This window comes from Carassius gibelio, chromosome A1 (assembly GCF_023724105.1).
Source record: "Carassius gibelio isolate Cgi1373 ecotype wild population from Czech Republic chromosome A1, carGib1.2-hapl.c, whole genome shotgun sequence".
In the NCBI taxonomy this organism is placed as follows: Eukaryota; Metazoa; Chordata; class Actinopteri; order Cypriniformes; family Cyprinidae; genus Carassius; species Carassius gibelio.
In genome coordinates, this window is record NC_068371.1 from 11,994,573 (window position 1) to 12,017,917 (window position 23,345).

General features: G+C 37.9%; 1 long non-coding RNA gene across 1 annotated transcript; it reads right to left on the reverse strand.

The window, feature by feature from the left end:
* Positions 1 to 771: 771 nt before the first annotated feature.
* Positions 772 to 1,925, reverse strand: LOC127943377 (uncharacterized). The gene is made up of 2 exons (XR_008149640.1): positions 1,753 to 1,925; positions 772 to 1,608 (listed from the first exon to the last, which is right to left on the reverse strand). It is a non-coding gene; the product is annotated as an uncharacterized LOC127943377 (long non-coding RNA).
* Between the last annotated feature and the right edge of the window lie 21,420 nt (positions 1,926 to 23,345).

Genomic DNA, 23,345 nt, shown 5'->3' on the forward strand with positions numbered 1-23,345 from the left:
TTTGCATGCGCACACTGCTCAATTAGTGAAAGTGACAGATAATATAGAGTTTCTCACTGTTTGCACATAATAGCCACTCTCCTACACGGTTTCTTTGTTTTTAACAGCAGAACTAATATTTACCCATTTATGGATAAATATACATATAAACCACTGAGATGTGCTGCTCATATTTATCATGCAAAAAATAAATAAAAATAAAAAAGCCCCTCCATGCGCCCAAACCGGGTTGCCTGTGGATGAGTATCCAAAACAAGGTTGTCCTGCTCCACTACACAAGTTGGGTGAAAGGAGAGATTTATGATAACAGGACACGCATTTATACACTTTATTTAAAATGAAGAGCCACTAGTTCCGTACATCATATGTCATTAGCCTACTTTATTTATACGTTAATACACATGTGCAGTGTTTACATGCACACTCAATCGTATTAGAAGAAGAATAAACCACCCCTTCAATCCGATCGAACTTCATTCCAATCAAGCTCAATCCGATTACAAATGGATTATTTGGGTGCATGTAAACGTAATCACTGATGCAGTGGACAGTGGAGATGTCAAAATAATCAGTGACTAAATGCTTTTACTCTAAACTAAACTAAAGTTCACCCAAAAATGAAAATTTTTATTATTATTATTTTTATTAATATTATTATTAGAGGAAGTTAGATGTTCACAGAAGAGATGAGTTTGTAGTGTAGTAGTGAATGGATGCAGAAGGGTTGTGGAGCCTATGATAGTTCTGTAGGCAAGCACCAATGTCTTGATCTTGATTGAAGCCATGACTGTAGGCCAGTACAGAGCGATGAGAACTGTTGTGAAATGGGCTTTCTTTTACTCATTGAAAACAAGACATGCTGTTGCATTTTGAACCATTTGCAGAGGTTTGATTGTTGGAAGTCCAGCCAGAAGAGCAATGCAATAGTCCAACCTAGAAATGACTAGGGCCTGTTTGTGATTGCATGCTCTGTTCTCTGTTTTGTAGTGCAAACCTGGATGATTATGCTGTTTTTTTTCTCTGTTTTTTTTTTTTTTTTTTTCAATGTGATCTTTTAAGGTCAGCTGAAAGATGGGTCCCAGTGGTGTAGTGTATATAGAGAAGAGAAGGGGCCCAAGAACAGATCCCTGAGGAACCCCTGTGACCAGTAGATGTGACGTAGAAAATAGCATTTTTGTGGCAGAATTCCATCTAATGATTTTAAGTGTTTGGGGGTGGGAAGAGAGGATGATACCACAGAGGCAAATCAAGGAGGAGATAGAGACCTTAGATTTTGTCTAAACGAAACTGTTAGTAGGGTTGGTGGTGCAGAAGAAGATGTAAAATAAAATTAATAAGATTATAATACAAGATGTGCAAGGATTTGACCAAGATATTATCTGTGATACGATAGCGTGAAAAGGTGAGGTCAAGTTGGTTACTGATTTATAGAAACCTGTGGCATCAAGTCTCCAAAGGTCAAAAGAGGCTCGGACCAAGTGGAAGTCAGCAGCAAAAATGGCTTCTCAAGGTGGATGTTGAAGTCACCAAAAAAATGTAGAGGGCTGAAATCCTCAAGGAGTGAGGACAACAGCATATTCAGTTCTTCTAGAAAGTTGCCCAGCCGACCTGGAGGGCAAAAAATAACTACAATGTGAATTTATACAGGAGGTTTGACTGTAACAGCATGGAATTCAAAGGAAGTACCATTAAATTTAAAAGAGCATGTGAGGTATTTCCTGCTTTTGAAAATGAGTAGACAAGTACCCTCACCTCTCCTAATCTGATGGCAGGTGTGGGTGATAGAGAAGTTTTTGGAAAGAGCAGCAGGGGTTTCTGTGTCTTCAGGTTTAATCCACGTCCTGGTCAAGCCCAAGTGGCTTAGAGCTGACTGAGTAGCAAAGGATGGGAAAAGCTTGGGATAGCTTTGTTGACAGCTTTACACAAGGGCTGACACTCCCACGCCAGTCCGCTGACTTCACCTAAATAGACAGATTAACCCACTTTAGTGAATACAGCTGTCCACACCTTTCCAATTAGCACACCTATAGCACGTGAAAAAAAAAAACAAAAAAAAAAAACATCATAATAATCCACAAAACTCCAGTCCATTAATTAATATCTTGTGAAGTGAAAGGCTGCATGTCTGTAAACTGTCGCTTCTGGCCATCAGCTGTTTGAACTCTCATTCTGACGGCTCCCCTTCACTTAAAGGGGGGTGAAATGCTATTTCATGCATACTGAGTTTTTTACAATGTTAAAAAGTTGGATTCCCATGCTAAACATGGACAAAGTTTCAAAAATTAAGTTGTACGTTTGAAGGAGTATTTCTGTTCCAAAAATACTCCTTCCGGTTTGTCACAAGTTTCGGAAAGTTTTTTTCGAGTATGGCTCTGTGTGACGTTAGATGGAGCGGAATTTCCTTATATGGGTCCTGAGGGCACGTTTGCCGGAAGAGCGCGCGCTCCCGTATAGCAGAGCAGAGTCATTCACTGATCAGAGAGAGAGCGTCGCGAAATGTCACAAAAGAAGTGTGTTTTTGGTTGCCAGGGCAAGACAACCCTGCACAGATTACCAAAGAAAAAACACCATTAAGGGACCAGTGGATGGAGTTTATTTTTACAGAGCATCAACGGAGTTGTGCAAGTGTTTTTGTTTGTTCCCTGCATTTCGAAGATGCTTGTTCACAAGGCCCAGTTTGACGACGGATTTGCGTATCGTTTATTTCTTAAGGATGATGCAATCCCAACGAAAAAGGGTCACGATCGTGTGTTGGAACCGCATGCGGTGAGTACAACTGCTTAAAATATATCTGCCTCCTTGTTAGTGCGTCCGCCTCCCATAGGAGACCCGGGTTCGAGCCCCGCTCGGAGCGAGTCCTTGCTGCTGCTGCTCTCGTTCAGTTTCAGCCTTCACAGCTGTCACAGCTTCCAAACGCTCTCAACGCAACTGGCGCTCGTGATTCTTTAGCTCCGCCCACACGTCACGCCTCCAGGCGCTCGTGTTTTTCCGGGAAAAAACGGTACAGACTATCTTTCTCTTATGAATATAATAAAACTAAATACGTTTTGGAGTTATGAAGGATGCAGTACTACTCTATAGGTACTCAAGATTAATATGATATTGAGTGAAAACGAGCATTTCACCCCCCCTTTAAGGGCAACTGATATAAGCAAGTGATATAATGCTAAATTTCTCCAAATCTGTTTTGATTAATAAATAAACTGATCTACTTCTACATCTTGGATATCCTGAGGGTGAGTACATTTTCAGATTTTTTTATTTATTTTTTGGCTGAAATAATAATAATAATAATATTAATATACAACTTCAGAAATCGTTCCTCTCCTTGGATTGCTGTTGTTTGGGTGGGCAAGTCCAGGTCAATGTTAATACAAGCAAAATGTTTTTGAACTTTTGCAGCCATGGAGAATAACACCAAGGGATATGTGATGAGTTGCATGACGAGACCCTCCATGTCAAGGGCACAGTACAAGACGACATCTTAATTCCCACATGTGATAAGAAACAATGCCCTGCGTGATTGTTACTAAAACCTTGATTCAGTGAGTTCTGTATAGCACAATACTCCATCCACTACACTGAGCATAGTTATTTCAGTGCATTAAACCAGGAATGACCTTGCAATTAAAAGTAGATGATCTAATATGGTTAAGTAACCTGCAGAGGCTTCAACAGTGTGCACTTAATAAAAGATTAACCCTCTGAAAGGACCCGCCAGACTGATGCAAGTGGACCACAATGGAAAAGAGAGAATGAAATATGACCAATATATTGAGCCCTGCTTAAATATCTCTGTCCCTGCTTGTCAGATTAAGATGGAGGATAGGGACTGTTATGTGACATGGTAATGCATCAGGAACGAATATATGACTCCTGCGCTCTCTGGCATAGGACCACATTATAGTTTCGCCAAATTCCATGTGTTCTGTCATCTTCTCGCTGCAGTGAGGTGAAAAATTGCTGCATCTTAAGTGCAGTCGTTGGCTTTTTTTAAATCTTGGCAGCATTTATAATCAGAACTAGGCATACATCATGGTGGTGAGAGAATAACAACTGATCTTTTTTTTTTCCCTTTCTACTTTTTGGCTTGCCTTTTTTTAGTGAAATACAACAACCTTACCTCCATGCTCAAAAAATATCTGAAGACAAATTATTTTGGGATTATAAAGATGTCAAATTTAAAGAGGAAACCAAAGTTAGTGTCACATTGTAACAGTGATAGCCGAGAACTGCACATACAAATGCACCTCTGGAGAAGAAGATAATTTAGCCTGTCTTCTTACAAAAATTTAAAGGCACATTTTTATTATTCTAATGTGGCTTTTATTATATCAGTTGTCGTCTGGATTTTAGGATTGAATAATTATTGCAGTGGTTGATATGTTTGATATGTATAAGTTGTATGTTTGGAAACAAGTCTTTTAACCCTGACTGATGCAGTGTGCAGCTTTTTATTTCTAAAACAGTCATGTCTATACATGTCTATATTCCAGAGTCCAGAACTTAACCCCATTGAAATACAGTGGGATGTGATGGAGTTGACTTTGCACTGCCTGTCCAAAAAAATAAAATAAATAATAATAATAATAATAATAATAATAATAATAATAATAATAATAATAATAATAATAAACAAACTTTTCTGTTAAACCAACTTTAGCCTTGATAGCACTGTGGTTTTGTTTTGGCATTGTTTTGACAAAGTAATGCAACATCACAACATTTATTTCTATCAAACTTCAGCTCAGTTTGAGATGTTGTTGATCTCATTTTTACAATTAGGCGTACTAAAGATATCTCCTTTTTCTCATTCCTATGGTAACTGTAGAATCTTAAAATATGCAATATTTTTTTTTTTCCACAACTAACATTTTATATTAAAAGACAGCTTAAAGAGGACAGTGGGTTGGGAGACTCAGCTCGACTTTAAGTTCCATACAGTGATGGTCTCAGTATGAATGTGGTGATAGCTCTGTGGTGTTTCATTACACGCTGCTCTGACACTCATCTCACATCTGCTAACGTATCCCAGGGGGCCGTATTCCTCGGATGCTTTCCACACACAGCCCTAAATATCCCACCAACATTCATTTGTTCATGAGAACTGTACTTAACTGGTGGTGATATAGCTTATGAGAGTTAACGGGGTGCAAAACTAGAACTATTGCTTTCTGAATGCATTCCAGTAGATGCTCTGTGAGAACGTCTCAGTTATGTATGTAACCCCCATTCCGTGTATGCAACCCAGGACATTCCTCACTCTCGACGTCACGTCGGTGATCAACGAATTAGGGTCCTTACTAAAGTCCCATGGATGCTGCCCCTTCCGCTCACCGCCAAGCTTGATGGGGGCCAGAATGGGTGGGGTGGCCTTAGTCTGCTTCTGTGCAGCCGAGAGCTGTTGGGCCAGGCTCTCAACAGTGTTGCCAAAGAGGCCGGTTTGGGACACAGGGGCATTGAGGAACTGAACTTTGTCTGCGTCCCTCTTATCGACCAGAAACAGCCATAGATGGCGCTCCTGGACCACAAGTATGGAAAATGCAAGACCCAGAGAACTCACGGTGACCTCCGTTGCTCGGAGCGCGAGGTCAGTAGCGGTCCGGAGCTCTTTCAGAACTTCCAGATCGTGACCACCCTCATGCAGGATGCATGCTGGATGCAATAATTGCCACTTGTAAAGCAAAAAAAAAAAAAGTTGATCTACGTTTAACAAAACAGAGTCATTATTGTTTATTAAAACATCACAGTTATATGGAGTGTCACAGATCTCGTAAGCAATGCATAGATGATGAATGTGTAAGACAGATGGAGCAATTCCTAGCAAAGGAAAAAAGACCTTCCCAGCATGTTGCTAAGCTTATATACAGAGAAAAATATATACTTTTGGGTTCATGGAGCTTGGTAACACAAATTGCTAATCAGCAAATCACATGGCAACAACTCAATGCATTTAGGCATCTAGATGTAATGAAGACAACTTGCTGAAGTTCAACATGGGTAAGGAAAGGGATTTAAGTGACTTTGGTGTCAGGCGGGCTGGTCTGAGTTTTTCAAAAACTGCCGATCTCTAGGATTTGCAGAGAATGGTCTAAAAAAGATAAAATATTCAGTGAGCGGCAGTTGTGCGGACAAAGGGTCTTGTTGATGTCAGAGGTCAGAGGAGAATGGGCAGACTGGTTAGAGACGATAGAAAGGCAACAGTAACTCATAACCACTCGTTACAACCAAGGTATGCAGAATACCATCTCTGAATGCACAACACATTGAACCCTGAAGCAGAAGACCACACCAGGTGCTGCTCCTGTCAGCTAAAAACAGGTAACAGAGGCTACAATACCCATAGGCTCCCCAACATTGGACAATAGAACATAGGAAAAATGTTGCCTGCTCTGATGAGTCTCGATTACTGCAACATTCAGATGGTGGGGTCAGAATTTAGCGTAAAGAACATGAAAGCATGGATCCATCCTGCCTTATCTCAATGGTTTAGGCTGATGGTGGTTGTGTGATGGAGAGGGGGATATTTTCTTAGCACACTTTGGGCCCCTTAGTACCAATTAGCATTGTTTAAATGCCACAGCCTACCTGAATATTGTTGCTGACCATGTCCATCCCTTTATGACTACAGTGTACCCATCCAGTTATGAATGAATGAATTAAGCACAACAAGACAAGCAATGCTTATTAAAGAAATAAACAGGGTAAATTTTGATTTCATGTTGAGTTAATTCAAACATGCTATTGGAAATATCAAATTTATTCTTCTTTCTGGAAGCCACCAACCTCTGCATCCCGCCTAAACTGCTTTTCATAACTGGATTTTCATGAATAGTCAGTAAAGATGCTTTTACAGAACTGCAGGAAGAATGTTCTAATTATCTCCTGTTAGAGTTGGTTGTTCGTGTGGATTCATCAAGATAACCCTCTAGTCTTGTTCTCAGAGGGTGGCTGTCTCCATGAGTTGTCTCACAAACAGCTTGCCTTTTTGGACTCAAACTGAGAACTAAGGGCAGTAAGTGTCAAAGCACCAACTTTGACAACAATAACTTTCTCTGTCAAACTCGTACCCTGAGCTCTGCATATTTTTGAGACTGATTTATAGGGGAATTTGTCTGGAATTAAGTTGTGGGATAATTCATAAATTCTGGGCCAACCGACTGAACACACTTTGATAGACAATTTTATAAGGTAGAAATCTAAGATTTTAAACAAATAGTTTTTTTAAAGTCTGATGTTTTTAATTGATTGATTAAAAAATTAATAATAATAATAATAATTAATTAATTAAAGAACTAGTATGACTTATGACTTGATTTTATGACCTTCATTTTTAACATATTGCTAGCATTATATGACGTTTCAGCATTCACTAGCATGTTTTTACCATGTGTCAACAACATTTCTAGCATGTTGCTAGCGTTTTAGCTTATTTAGATTATGATTTAAGGTTTAAACAGCAGGATTCTAGCAATATTTAATGTTGTGTATACATATATAGCCAGATTTTGACTACAGTGTAATGTCTATACTGCAAATTATTCTGGCTAAGAATTGTCCACTTAGACCAGTGTTGTTATTGTTAACTAAAACTATCTGTGTGAACTTCTCTCATCTCGTCATGCTTTCTACATTTCTCAGGTTGCTTTGTTTGTTATTATGACAGATGTTGTATGTCCTCCACAAGCTGAACTATGACATATTTTTAACTGCGTCTGAAAAATCAAGGAAGGAAACTGATAGTTTGCCTCTCATTTGGTTAAGATGTTCGTGCATTGCTCTAGTTGCCAGCAGCAATGATGGCTGGCATTAGAGAATAAGAAATGTGCATGAATGCGTTCCCAGAGGAAGAGATTGGCTGCCATATCCCTGTTGATAAGATTAATGGGGCGTGAGATGCATCAGAGTGAGTTCATGGAACTCCTTCCGAAAACCTAATGAGACGGCTACATCTGAAAAAGCTTTTAGTGCACTTGACTTCTGGGTTATGACCTCTGCAAAAGAAAGGTCACGCTTTTTTTGTTGTTGTTGTGTTTTGGCACAGGATCTCAGCTTCTGGAGGACAATAATGAATTGGCTTCTTCTCTGATTGTACAAGCAGCTTTGACAGTCAACATTAAGACAGCTAAAAGCATTGTGTGCACATTCAACAATTAAAAAGGCTGCTTTTGATGGATATGAAGGTCACTTGATTTGAAAGGAAGCACTACATTTGAGAATTTACTATTGTGTTTGGTTTCACTGTAAAGCAGTCTCAGCTTCTGATCGCAGGACTGGAAATAACTCCAAAATCTGGCAAACTTTAATATGATTGGCTTCAGTTGGCCAAGAAACAAAATTGTGTTTACAAGCTACTGGGCTTATGAAATTGAGCACTTTCATTGAATACTTTTCAGTTTACCGTCGTCAAACCTTTAAAATAAACAGTTTTATATAATATATATATATATATATATATATATATATATATATATATATATATGTATATATATATGTATATATATATATATATATATATATATATATATATATGTATATATGTATAAATATAAATATATATATATATATATATATATATATATATATATATATATATATATATATATATATATATATATATATATATATTAGTGGTGGGCATAGATAAAATTTTTTTTTTTTTTTTTTAAATCATTAATCTAGATTAAAATGGGTCATTCGAATTCTACCGAAGGCATTCAGAATATGTGTGTTACCCAAATAAAATTGACAAACAGTAAGTCTTTTAAAAAAGGAGTTTATCAAGCTAGGTGGTGCATTAGAAAAGGGGCTCATCTCCTGTTTCCAAAATGCATCACAAAGTGCTAACAACCTTATGCCTGTTTCACACAAACTCCGTTTGCAGTGCGTATGTGTTGCATATTGTTTTACGCACCAATGTTAACGGATTCCAGTTACGTTCCAGGAGCGTTGCATCTGCAGCAGTGCAGCGATTGTTTACGTACCGAGTAGCAGACTGCAAATGCGTCTTGTGTGAAAGCACATCGAGTCCGTGCTGCACCACATACGTAACGCACACGGACTGCATACGCACTGCAGACAGAGTATGTGTAAAACAGGCATGAGCAGGGCATAGCTGGGGTCAGTGGGGACCCGGTGAAGGTTGTACCAGTGGGCCCTGTTTGAAATTGTTTATTTTGTATGTTTGTTTATTTTTATTTATTTGTGCTATTCACACAATGTTTAAGTTTGCCATTTAAGCAAGATGTATTCTGAAGGGGCTTAGATGGCAAGGAGGGAGTATTAAGAGAGGACGTCTCACCCATAGAGAGATAGCTAGCCAGCACAGGGGGGATCCTCTTATAGCCGTTTTCATGCATCGCATTGATATTGGCATAACTGCTATGCCGGAATTGATGAATGCATGAGGAAAATGGTCTCTTCCATCCCTTCTCGATCTCTGTATGGAGGCCAGGAAGAAATGGAAGGCTCACTTGAGCTGGAGGGCTATGGTCAGAAAGATAACACTCATGGAGAAGACCTAGCAGCATCACCTTCTTAGACCACTTTCACTGCAAGTCCAGCCTTGCTGTGGCAAGATCCATAACATCCGACAGCTCGCCATACGCAAGGCAGGAGTATTGAGAAGGCTCAGCCTCAGCTTCTTCACCATTGTCAGACATCTCCTGCTATTCCTGGGCCAAACCCAGCAGGGCACTAGCCTCCGGATCAGACAAAGTTAACAGAATAACATCATCCTCCTGCGGCTCTTTCTCGTCCACTGCCAACGAGCACAAAAGGGAAAGCCCATCTCTAAAATCATTGACCAGATCCACCTGTGATCCCCACAAGCTCTTTCTCCTTTGTGGCTCAGAAGTAGCGATGTCTGATCAACGGGAAGCAGATTGCTACCCCTTTTTCCTCGGAAAGAGAGACAAACAAGAGCGGAGCTTTTTCATCGGAAAATGCTCACAATGCATGCAAATTTCTCCCTCAAAGACATAATTTGTGTGCTCTTCGCCCAAACAAAACAACGCAGAGATTGTGTGTGTCATCAGGTGTCAAATAACGAGGACACGGATGCACACATCCTCTAAACGTTTTGCTAATGCTTGCCATGATAGAATAACGATTGCTCTTACCTTTACGTTCAGAATGCACACTTCAAACAAAACAGTCAGTGAAGATGAAGAAGAGAATGACGTGTTCTCCTTTATAATATAGTTGCACCAGTAGTAAAGTCATGGGCTGACGCCGGCCAATGGGATGTTGGTGTTTTTTCAGTGTATGCTTCAGACACGGGTCACGATGAGGCGTCCCCATAGCGACCCCTAGAGGATGCAGTTTGAAGTTCCCTTGAAAGGGAACTGTTGGATTTACTGCCCCCAAGCTTTTGAATGGTAGCATGTATGTTATATGTTAACCGTGATCTGTTTGTGCATTACATTGTCATACACAAATAGTTTGCTGTACATATGAAGTCAACATGTATTTTTCATGTTTTTCTGGCGTTTTCTTTAAAAAATATTCATAGAGAAATTTTGCCATTATTTGAATTTTCAATCAATATTCATTTTTCATTATATAAGGTACCTAAAGAGAAGACCAATTTTGGTTAAACACTTCATCTGTCAGTCAGACAGTCTTTTCCTCTCTTTAAAGGGTGAATCAAGGAACATTGAGAATCAGTAATACACAACAGGAATTCTCTTAAAGCAATTGCCAAAGCCTGCGGTGATGGTCTGGACACATGCGAGGTGAGATCACTGAGGGTCTAATGTTTAGTCAAATGAACCACAACAAACACTGCAATCAATAGGCAACAGCGCACTGAGATGATCGAATGCAAGCCAGACATCCCTCACATACACATCTCTTGAAACATGGAGAGACGATCATTAACAGGTCTGATGTAAGTATTGATTACCTCCTCTGTGTCATCAGGTGAACACTATTGCCATTCCTATTGCCCTGACTTTCTTTCCACCAAAATAGAATCCATTCCACCTTTCTATTTGGCTGTGAACAGTCTGAAAAGGTATTACATAAGTGATATCCCTTACGGAAAAGAAGTTTATTCAAGTGTACTATTAGAATACTTCTTTTAAACTATAAAATAGGAAAGTATACTTTCAGTCTACTTATTATGTACTTTTCAGAAATGTGCTTTATGTATTTCAGAAATTTAATTAAAATTACTTTTAAATATACTTGACTTATACTCAATATGTCACACTTGTGTGTGGATGGATTATCTCGGCAAAGAAGAAGTGCTCACTAACACAGATTTAGACAGATTTGTTAACAATATTTGAGAGAACTAGGTATTTTGTGTACATAGAAAAAGTCTTAGATCTTTGAGTTCAGTTCATGACAAATGGGGGCAAAAACAAAAGTTTAAAGTTGCATTTATAATTTTGTTCAGTGTATAGTAATACCAGTTAATAACTAAATAGTGTTATACTTAAAGTATGACGTAAAGTTCACTTAAAGAAAGCTTACAAGTATACTTGCAGTATAAAACTACTAAACTAGTAGTTTACTGAAACTATACTACAAAGTGTACTAAAAATGCTACAAGTATTTTATTAGTAAACTATCAGTATACCTATAAGTTATTTTTTAGAATATTTGCAGTACAAACTAAAAACATAGATGTAAACTAGTTGTGTACTCAAAGTTTACTACTTTTATACTCAAAGTATATTAAAAAGTATACTTTTATGTACTAGAAAGTGTGCCAATTTAGTCCCAATGATTACTCAAATATTACACTTATAAATGTACTAGTACACTGATATTTCTTACTGCATAAAGTATACTTACAAATATATACTTGAGTTTTGCCTAAGTATACTTAATAAACTAAACTTCAAGTATGCTTCTTTTTCATAAGGTATATAGGCAATTAGATGTTCTCATGCTCTGACATGATATGGCTAAAAGAGTCCATACTGGTGTTATTTGAAGCATAAAAGCAAATGGCAAGACATTGGATGAATAACAGCCATTATAACTGTTCATTTTGTTCTATTCACTGTGGAATGTGCAGGCATGTTTATGCAAAAAAAGTAAAAAGAAAATAATACTAATAAAAAAATAATCTGTTCATTCATTCCCTGGGATATGACCCCGTAACCTTGTTGTTGCTATTGTCAATTTGTACTCTTTAAGTCTCATACAGAGCTCTATAGCATTTAATATATAAATAAAATATTTAATTTATTATGTGTATTATTATATATAAGACATTTGATGCAGAAACGCAAATGTCAGGTCACTTAATGAATAACAAACATTACAACAATCAGGTCATGTTACTCCTTTAGAACACTTACTAAACTTACTATTGCTAACATTTATGCATTTCATATGTATTATACAAATCAACTCACAATGCATTAAAGAAATACATTTATTTAGTTAATTATTTCCCTAGGGATCTAACCCATATTATTGTTAGTGTTATACTGAAAAGTGACAGTGACGTGACACACAGCCAATTATGGTGACCTTGTGCTCTGCATTTAACCCATCCAAAGTGCACACACAGTGGGCAGCTATTTATGCTGCGACGCCCGGGAACAGTTGAGGGTCAGGTGCCTTGCTCAAAGGCACCTCAGTTGTGACATTGAAGGTGGAGAGAGCGATGTACATTCACTCCCCCCACCTTGGGCCGGCAGGAATATATATATATATATATATATATATATATATATATATATATATATATATATATATATATATATATATATATATATATATATATATATATAATAAAATAAAACAATACCTATCATTGTAAAAGTCATTTGGAGCAGAAAAGCAAATGTCAAGACACCAGAGGAATAACAACCTGTGTAACTGGTTGTGTCACCAAAACTTTCAGAAATTAATAAATTCATATACTCTTTAAGCTTCTGAAATGCTATTAACAACACAACATTTGTTGTTGGCTACATAAAACAACAACTTTATACCAATAAACCTCCTCCTCTGAGAAATGACACTGCTTAAATAAACCTAAATTAGTTTATTGGTTGAATTTATTTGTATTTATTTATTTATTTATTTTGCCCATAACACCTCTAAAACCACCAAAATAGACCACTCGTAACTTAGCAAGGCAGAGAATCAGCTAACCACCTTTGGTTGGTTTAAAAGAAATTCAGCAGGGTCTGTGCTGCTTTGGCTGCACAAATGTGCTAGCAGTAATGGGTGATCTTTTTTGGCTGGAACTCACCATCTTTTTAGCAAATGGTTAGGACAAACAACACTTGTAATTAATATTCCCAAGTCCGAAACTGGCACCTGGCACAAAGCACAGACAAAAACACAGAGAGAGCACCACATAAAACAATTCAAAGCATTTTTATAGTCAGTTTCAGCCGATGTTCTTGTCACAAAACTGCTAGAGTGATGGCCAATTCGAGAAATTTTGCTTTTTAGAATTCACATGTGACAGTGTTACTGTGAAGGTTAGACACAACAATGTCGTATACTTGTGAGGAGAAGCTGATGCGATTTATAATCTGTCTACACCACTGATGAACACCATGGCACAAGCCACAGGTCATGACCTTCCATCTATCGATCACATTAATGTAGACTGCTGGTTCAGCAAACCACAAGCCGTATTTTATACAGTCCAAACAACCTGTGGCATCTGTATATCACAGTTATAATACGTCAGTGCCATCCCAGTGCTGAGGCTCTGATTTGTGCTCATGGAACCTGAATTCCGTTCATTCTGAGCACCAGCCCCACAAACACTTTTACCTTGATATGCTTTTAACAGAATGCGGTTTAATCAAATCTTAAAATCAACAGTCACATATACTGTAAATAGCAGAAAATACTTATCACTGTAACCTCAATGCAAAATATCTATAAAATATATAGTATAAAAGTATAGCACAGAAAGTGTGTGTGTGTGTGTGTGTGTGTGTGTGTGTGTGTGTGTGTGAGTGCACTTTCTTAACATTATTATTATATAAAAAATAAGTTGCTTTTAAAGTATTTATTACTATTAATGTTTTATACCATTCAAAGGTAAGATTAAATAAACTAACTAACTAACTAGCTAACTAAATAAATACAAATAATTAAATTAGACTAAATATAAATATTTTAATACATTACATTATAATACATTGAACTATTAAATTATAATGTACTATAACTTTTAATAAGGCATATATGAGGAGGATGCACACACAAAATAGTACCTCAGAATTTGGTAATGATTAACCAAGAGTGAAATTAACAATTTAAAACAGGTTTCATACTAACAACCCTAATGCAGATGCTCGCTTTAAATTCATTAAGTAGGCAGCTCACTTTAGGTTTACAATAGTGAAAAGGAATAAAACAATATAAGAGTCTCACATTAATAGAGCAGCCAGGTCACAACATACTAGTCCCTCAAGATATATCACTTTTGTATTGAAGTCACCATTAGTTTTTATTTCCAACAACAAGACTTAAATCTGTTTACTTGAGGTGGTTACGATCTATGTTCAAACACTTTGAAAGGTCAGATATTAGCATGAAAGAAGAGGTTTCATGTTTGCCAAGTGTCACTGGTAAATGTGTTTAAATGGAGCATGGCAGCTCATTGGATGTGGTTTATGGTGTCACGGGGAGAAAGGTGAGTCCACATTACAAATGTATGAGGACAAAATGTTGCAATGCAATAGTGCATTAGTTTTCTTATGAAATTATAATGCACTTGACAGTTAGATGGACACCAGCACATTTCTGTACCCTCTTTGTTCCCATGTAAGCAAAGAAACAAATTCCATCATGTGAAAAACACACATTTATTTACATGTATTGTGTGTGTGTTTTTTTTTTTTTTTTACCACATAAAGATACCACATTTGAATTTGGCCTACGATGTAAAATTACCAACTAAGGGATTCCTGTACAGTTAGCAAAATTCCCTATAACATTACAATCCAAATTAAAATTAAATGAAACGCAAACAGATCAGTTCTCCTGTGAATATTTTCACTCTAATCACTGGATGCTCATAAATAAATCAGATTCCTTTAGCTTTATAATTAAGGTACTCTGGAAAATTCTAATTTTAAAATAACTAATAAAGACAGTCCCACGGCTGTGCTGAGTGTGTCAGTTTGATGGACACATCTGAAATATGCCATCTTCTCTAATTCATGTAGGTCATACATTTTAATGTATGGTAGTTAAATAGATTTGCACGTGCAGAAATCACCCTGAGAGATTATCGCTGTGCAGTTGCTATGGCGATATCACTGCTTGTTTGAACATTTCTGCTTGAATTCTAGGGTGTTCTACAAGTCTCCTAGGTACACCACATTGTGTGCCATTAGCTCATTTTAGTGAAGTAAATCGAATAGGCATATTAAAATAAATAAATAATAAGCAAAACATGACATCATAAAAAAGTTATTTTAAACAAACAAATAAAATGCATTTTTAAAAAAGATTAAGGACACTGCATGCACACATCTGCATGTTTACTTTTCTGCACCTTCTTAAAATAAAATAAGTAAACAAACAAATAAATAAATAGAAGTAGCTTTCCACATACGTTAGGTCTAACGTACTAAAACATCTTTTCAATAATGCACCCAACATTTGTAGAGTTTATTGCACAACTTTGCATGACAAGACAAATAAATAAATAAATAAACAATAAAAGTATCAGCAAGCACCACTAACAAGCAAGACTGTAAAATAAGAAGCATATAGAGGCACTGTTTAGGATCTGTTTTTTTTTTATTATTAAACAAAGATGCGAGCAACATAAGGACCGGAGGGTGGGATATGATGAGTTGAGTCACCAAACCTCATAGGAACCGAATTATTCCTAACAACTATGCCAGTGTAGGGAGGCAGCACACTAGCAGGAATGTGTGGTAAACCAAAACCTGTAATGGAGACGAATAGAGATTAAAGCATCAGTACTTGGTTAGGCCTATAAATAGCCATAGTAGCTTTTATTTAGTAGTAAATAGACAGTGTGCGTCAGAGATAGAAAACACTAAGGGTTTCTTTCCTTTTCCAGAGGCTGCAGTGGTTGTCAGCTTTTGTTCTTTCCACAGGGGAAGATGAAAGGGAAGTGATGTCATTAGTTTGCATTTATGTAAGTGTCAATGCAGAGTCTTGAAACTGGCTGTCTAGAAACAAGAGGACATTTTTGCTGACCATTACAGCAGCTGTTTCAACTAGGGCTGCATTGAAATAAAAAGTATTGTGATGTGGATTGGTGCAATTAGCTGCAATTTAATTTAATAAATATACCCTTTATTTCTCTTTGGAGTGAATGCAGTTCATAAAATGTTTTGTGTCTGAGAATGGCTTGAATCATTTACTGTGATTTGAGCTGTTCTGAGATGCAAATATCATAGACTGCATGCATTTAATAAACACAGATACCATAGTTTCCCTTCTTGCAACTACGGCAAATGCTGGATTACAGAGAATTATTATGATGGACAACTTCTATCAACAAACATTCCTCAGGGTGAGAGTCAAGTTATCATAGAGCCTTTTCCATACCTGTCAACTCTGATTTGAAAAGGCAACATGTATCCATCTGATATCTGTTCTGATATCTTGTCCAACTCAAGAGTTTCTAGGTAACTTCTCTTTCACGTATTCCCAGATACCTGCTCCTGTGCATTTACTGTTCTCAACTTATTAGTAGTGACACTTTGAGACATTTTCCGCTTCAACTTTCAAGCCCTTCTGGCAACACACTTAATGTTTTATAATTAAGCTGCTTCACAGACACAGAGAGGGAGCTGCCAGCAGAGGTTAATTCTGGCTTTTTTAAAGGATGTCGAGAGCAAGGGATTTTTATTTTTATGACCTAAGAGTAAGACTGCAAATAACTGTTTGCTTGTTCATGCATGACTTTCTTGAACAACCAATGGAGTTCTATATTACTTCTGTTGCCTAGTTGTCATTATTCCGGTCTCATTAAAAAATCATTAAACAAGATACACATGGATCAAAATATGTTTAAAATGTTCTGTTTTTTTTTTTTTTTTTTTTTTTTTTTTTTGTTGCCATTTAATAATTAATCTTATTTTGGCACAACTTAAAACCATAGCATACCCCCAAAATAAAATCATTTCAATATTTAATCACTTTCTTGTCGTTCAAAAAAGGGTATGATTTTTAATTCTGCAAAACACAAAAGAAGATATTTTGAAGGAAGGTGAACTATTCAATAATTCATGCTCAGCATCTGTCAGGGATAATGTTATTAAAATAATAAATAATAACATTTTCCACAAAATAGGATAGCACCTTTCCAGTTAAAACTATTTGATTATTCAAAATTTGACAAGGCAATCCATGGCTGGTATAAGGAATTAAATATAAGCAATATAAATAATTAAATAATTTAAATACTTACCATTTCATCACACATTTTGAGTTCTTTTTTTCCTAAATATTCACAAAGCTTGCTATATATAAGTGCAAGCTAGTGTTATAGTATGTAAAAATAAAAAAAAAATTAAATAAACTAGTTTAAGAAAAACAGGATATGACAAAATGGGTGATAAATATGATATACTTTATTTTATTTTAATTCCTTTTATTTAACATACATTGACTTATCAACCATAGTGTAATAAAATAGTTTTAATTGGCAGCATGCCACACTTTTAATTGGAAAATGTAATATGTTGTTCAAAGACAATGACAGAACTTTTGCCCTGACAGATGTGAAGATGTTGAGCATGGTGAATTATTCATGGTGGCCATATTGTTTCTTCTCGATTTAGTCACTGGGGGAATGAAAGTGTATGATATATCTGAATAGTCAGAACTAGCAAAATGAAACCCCTGCTGGATAACACACTCAAAACTGTGCACTCAATTCATGGATGGCTTTTATGAGATCAATTTTCTTTAGTAGGGGGTCATAACAGCACACTGCAGACGTGAGAGTCAAAACAAAGCACATTGGCTTTTTGTAATAAGCGCATTATGATGCTTACTTGTGCAATTTTGTCTGAGAGCTAAAACGCAGACATTGCATGACTAATACTGCGCCATTTTACAATTTAAACAGATGCAGAAGATATCGAGGGCTTCCATCACATCTGATTTATTGAGTACTGAAACATTACCATATTCTTATGACTACAATAGATTTGTGAAGAGTCTCCAATACATTAAGAAGCGCCCATCTCCTCAGTCACACTGCAGATAGACAGGTGGTGTCACAATATGAAGATGACCTAGTTTTTGAGGCAGCGTCTGTTCTGCGCCATGCCCTGTGCAATCCTTCAACTTCTCAGACAGATTAAACCTTCATTTGAATATTATACTGTATGCCTGACCATGCAAGTTAAACTTCAAATATTAGTCATGATATTCAGAGCTGAGTGCTGTGCATCGCCTACGACTGCAAGAACAACATTCAAATGGATTTTCCTTTAATATTTTTTTTTAATTGCACAAACACTGCTTTATAAAATGTTTTATTAATAGTATGATCAATTAGCTATATAATCTGAAATGACATTCATATAGTCCACTGCATTTGATTGAGGGTTATGTACCCTCTCCTTATAATACCTGTGTCATATGATATGTCACAAAAACATGCACACACACACACTGACACACACACACACACACACACACACATATGTGGTATATGTGGTTTATGCGTATGGGGAAAAGCTCCTTTTTTCCTCAATACTGAAGCCTTTTTTTCAATAGCGCAGTGCAACTGCACTGCCATTGGTTTAATCTGTAAACTTTTTTAAACCAATGACAGCGCTGCGTAGCTGCGCGAGCCTGTGGCGATGCAGCGCGCCAAAGCCCGCCAGAATGGGCGGGGAGAATGGCTATATAAGCAGGCAATCGCCATAGGAAATCAGATCTTACTCCTTCAGCGACGACTTCACTTCGCTGGATCTTTGCTGAACGCCTTTGCCTGGAATGAGCTCTCGCCATCGAAGAGGCACCGCAGCGGACCAGCTGAGACCGTCGACCACCTGCAGCGCCGGCGTTCTCGCAGACAGCCGCTCTTAGCACCGATCTCGCGCCGCCCGCTTCCCGCTTCAGGTTACCCACGTTTCTCAAAATCTGGGAGATTTTCGGGAAGTCAGAGGTCGACCACTTCGCCTCAGAAAGCAACTCTTATTGCCCAACTTATTTAAGGAAACAGATGCGTTGGCCCACAACTGGCCCAGCCTCCTTCTTTATGCTTTTCCCCCGATCGCTCTGATCCCTCAGGTCATCAGACGAGTCAGGGAAGACGGGCACAGAGTCCTCCTAGTGGGCCCACTCTGGAGGAGCCAAGTTTGGTCCTCTGAGCTTTTCAGGCTTTCCATGAAAGCCCCATGGCCGATCCCCCTGAGGCGGGACCTCCTCTCTCAGGCGAACAAGACAATCTGGCATCCACAGCCATAACTCTGGGCTCTGCATGTATGGTCCCTCGATGGGAGCCTCTGAGCCTCCCCGGGGACATGCTACACAACATTGCTCAGGCAAGAGCCCCATCTACAAGACGCCTCTACGCCCAGAAATGGTCAGTCTTTGTTGACTGGTGCTTAGCACAAAACAAAGACCCTGATGAGTGTGACATATCTCTGATACTGTCATTTCTCCAAGAGCGTCTAGAAAAGGGTCTCACCCCTTCCACGCTCAAGGTTTACGTAGCAGCCATCGCAGCATTTCATGCTCCTATTGCTGGCCAATCAGTGGGTCGAAACAGCCTCATTGTGCGTTTCTTGAGAGGTGCTAGGCGGTTGAAGCCCCCACGTCCTCTCACCGTTCCCACTTGGGACCTTCACGCGGTCCTTGGAGCACTCAAAGGACCTCCCTTTGAACCGCTGCAGTCAGCTGACCTTCGGCTCCTAACACTCAAAACCGCTCTGCTACTTGCTCTAGCATCGGTCAAGCGTGTTGGCGATTTGCAGGCCCTCTCGGTGAGTCCTGCATGCCTTGAGTTTGGGCCCAATGACTCTAAGGTCATTTTAAAACCCAAGCATGACTACGTTTCAGAGCACAGGTAATTTCCCTCTCAGCTCTGCCTCCGTTGTCAGGTGAGCGGGAGCTGGATTTACTCTGCCCAGTGAGGGCTTTGAGGATATACATTGAGCAGTCACAGCCGTACAGGCAATCTGACCAGCTTTTTGTCTGCTTTGGTGGCTGCACCAAGGGGTCTTCGGTCTCAAAGCAACGCCTCTCGCGTTGGATAGTTGAAGCTATCGCTCTATGTTACTTCTCTATGGGCCTTAAGTGCCCCATAGGAGTAAGAGCCCACTCTACTAGAGGGATGGCCTCTTCATGGGCCTGGTCTAGTGGTGTCTCTATCAAGGACATCTGTGAGGCGGCCGGCTGGTCCTCGCCGTCCACTTTTGACAGATTGTATAACTTGGATATCCCGACCTTGCATGCTCGGGTTCTTTCAGGTTGATACGACGGCCTCTAGCAGACTCCGTCATCATACCACCTCCAGGGAGCTAGCTCCCTCTTAGCAGTGTAGCATCAAGGGTTCGATGGCTCCGGCCCTCTCACTTATCCTCTGGACCCCAGGGTGTTCAAGATGAGACAAGTCTTGTCGTTCCCTTCCGTGGCATGGCGCGGTTGAATTCGTTCCCCATACGCAGTATGAGTGAAGTATCGAAAGGGAACGTAGTTTCCCTGAGATACGGAACGAGTACTGCGTTATATGCCGTGCCACGAGGCTGCGGGTTCAGTGTTGTCGCCTCAGTCGTATGACCTGATTTCCTCTGGCGATTGCCTGCTTATATAGCCATTCGCCCCGCCCATTCTGGCGGGCTTTGGCGCGCTGCATCGCCACAGGCTCGCGCAGCTACACAGCACTGTCATTGGTTTTAAAAAGTTTACAGATTAAACCAATGGCAGTGCAGTTGCACTGCGTTATTGAAAAAAGGCTTCAGTATCGAGGAAAAAAGGAGCTTTTCCCCATATGCAGTACTCGTTCTGTATCTCAGGGAACCAAGGTTACGTTCGTAACCGAGTACGTTTCTATTGCCCTACCCCAACCCTACACCTAAACCTAACCCTCACAGGAAACTTTTTTGGATTTTCTAAATAACTAATTCTGTATGATTTATAAGCATTTTGAATTACGGGGACACTAAAAATGTCATAATAAACCAGTGTTAATTTCGTTGACTAAATATTTTCGTCATTATTTTCGTCACGAATATATTTTTGCGGACGAAAACGAAATGAAAACTAAAAAAGAAGGCACTGATGGAGACTAAAACTATGACTAAATTGATTGACATTATCGTCAACGAATAAAGGACGAGACGAAAATAGACTGTGATGAAAATCAAATCAGCAGACGGGAGAGATGCGAGGAATGAACAAAAGAACCGGCAAAATGGAACAGGCGAGACTGCATGAGAGAAGAGAACCAATCCGAGCCTGACTTATTGAGATTTGAAGCGAAGGTTTTCAGTTTTTAAATGAGCTCCCGGGAAGTCGGCATTTGAAGAGGTGATGTCTAAAAGAGCGACAAAATGTCCACAGCTCACTTCACGTTTGACGACGAACAAAACAAAACAAAGTGTAAAGCACGCGGAGAGCTCATTCGTGGCAAGAACACAACGAATTTGAAAAGACATTTATAGACGAGCCACCTGGACATTTTCTCAAATGTAATTTCACAACGATGTTCTTTTGTTTATTGAGCTAAGCAAAATTGGAAGACTGCAGTGCTTAGATGTTGTAGCATTAAATATTACGAACTGAAAAGTACTGTAAAATAGCCCCCTTTTCAAGTTAGATGAGAGCACAATACTAATACGTAATATTATGATACATACATTTGATTAATACTTTTATAATATTTTATAATGTTCTACTTGTTTACAATATCACAAATATTTCTATATTAGTCATGTGAAACGTGAATGTTCACATCCTATCATTATACATACTAATCTAGCAATATTGTAGTATTTAAAGCATACAATATTGCTAGACAAATGAATACCTTATAAAATCTTGTTACTTTTTTTATCCACCCAACTTATTAAATATTTACTTTAAATGTATGCACTTATTGTTCAGCTCAGCTGTAAGCTTTAAGGTCCTGGACCTAACTTTATTTTTCTTTTATTGATGGTCAATTGGCAGCTAGTTATTGTTTACATTATCATGACAGTGTTTGTTGCAGCATAAAAGCTTTTGAATCGAAATAAAGACACAGTTGTGTTGAAATAAAGTTGAATTTGTGTTTTATATATTTTGGTTAAGTTTGTTTCCTATACCAACTGTAAAAAATTGTCTAGTAAATCTGTTATTGATTTTAGTCTTATTTTAGTCGACTAAAATACCAAGCAATTTTAGTCGACTAAAATAAGACTAAAATTAAAACAAATCAGATGAATAAAACTTGACTAAAACTAAAAAGAATTATAGTCAAAAGACTAAGACTAAAACTAAATTAAAATTTCGTGTCAAAATTAACACTGTCATAAACCACCTCCTCATTGTAATACCTGTGTCATACCTATGTCATTATATAAATTTGTGTCCTCGTTAACCATATAAACAAGCTCTCTCTCTCACACACACACACACACACACACACACACATACAGTGCCAGTCAATAAACAAAGCTTATTGGCATTTTCCAGCTAATGTAAATCAATATTGGCAAAGTCTAATAGTAGTAATTGTATCTCTTTCCCAAGTGTATCGCATTGTCTAGCTAAATCACATATTCCGTTCTGCAATAGAGCAATAACCATGTGGTCACATTATCCATGAACCATATGGGTTAGGCTATAATCTACACTAATGTTCAAAATGTGTGAAGATGGTAATTGTATGTTTTTTTTTAATTTTTTTAAACTGCATTTATTTGATCAAAACTACAGTAAAAAACTATAACATTGATGAATAGTATTCTAATTTTAAATAGCCAGCCCCAGCCCCGGTTTTCTCTATCATTTCTACATGTATAAGTGCACAAGTGAGTTTTGATACAGGAATATCGTGGAAGGGTTTGAAGTTGAGATTTTGCTGAGATTTGAAGTTTTACTGCCAGATGGTGCTGACTGGTGAAGTAAAGTGCAAAAGTAAATAAGTTTTACACATTCGTGTCTTTCATTTTGTCTATGTGAATGTCATTTAAATGTTACATTTGTAATTATTAATCTGCAATTTAAAATTCAAAACATAGGTGTTTTGATTGTCTGTGTGTGCAAAAGATTCAGCTTTTCACACCATAGCTGTGAGTGTAAAGAAAACAACTTTTTTTTTTTTTTTTTTTTTTTTTTTTTACTTTTTTTATTATCAATTTACAATGTTTTTTTTTTTTTTATATCAGAATTTTTTTACCACCATGAGTGATACACCCGCA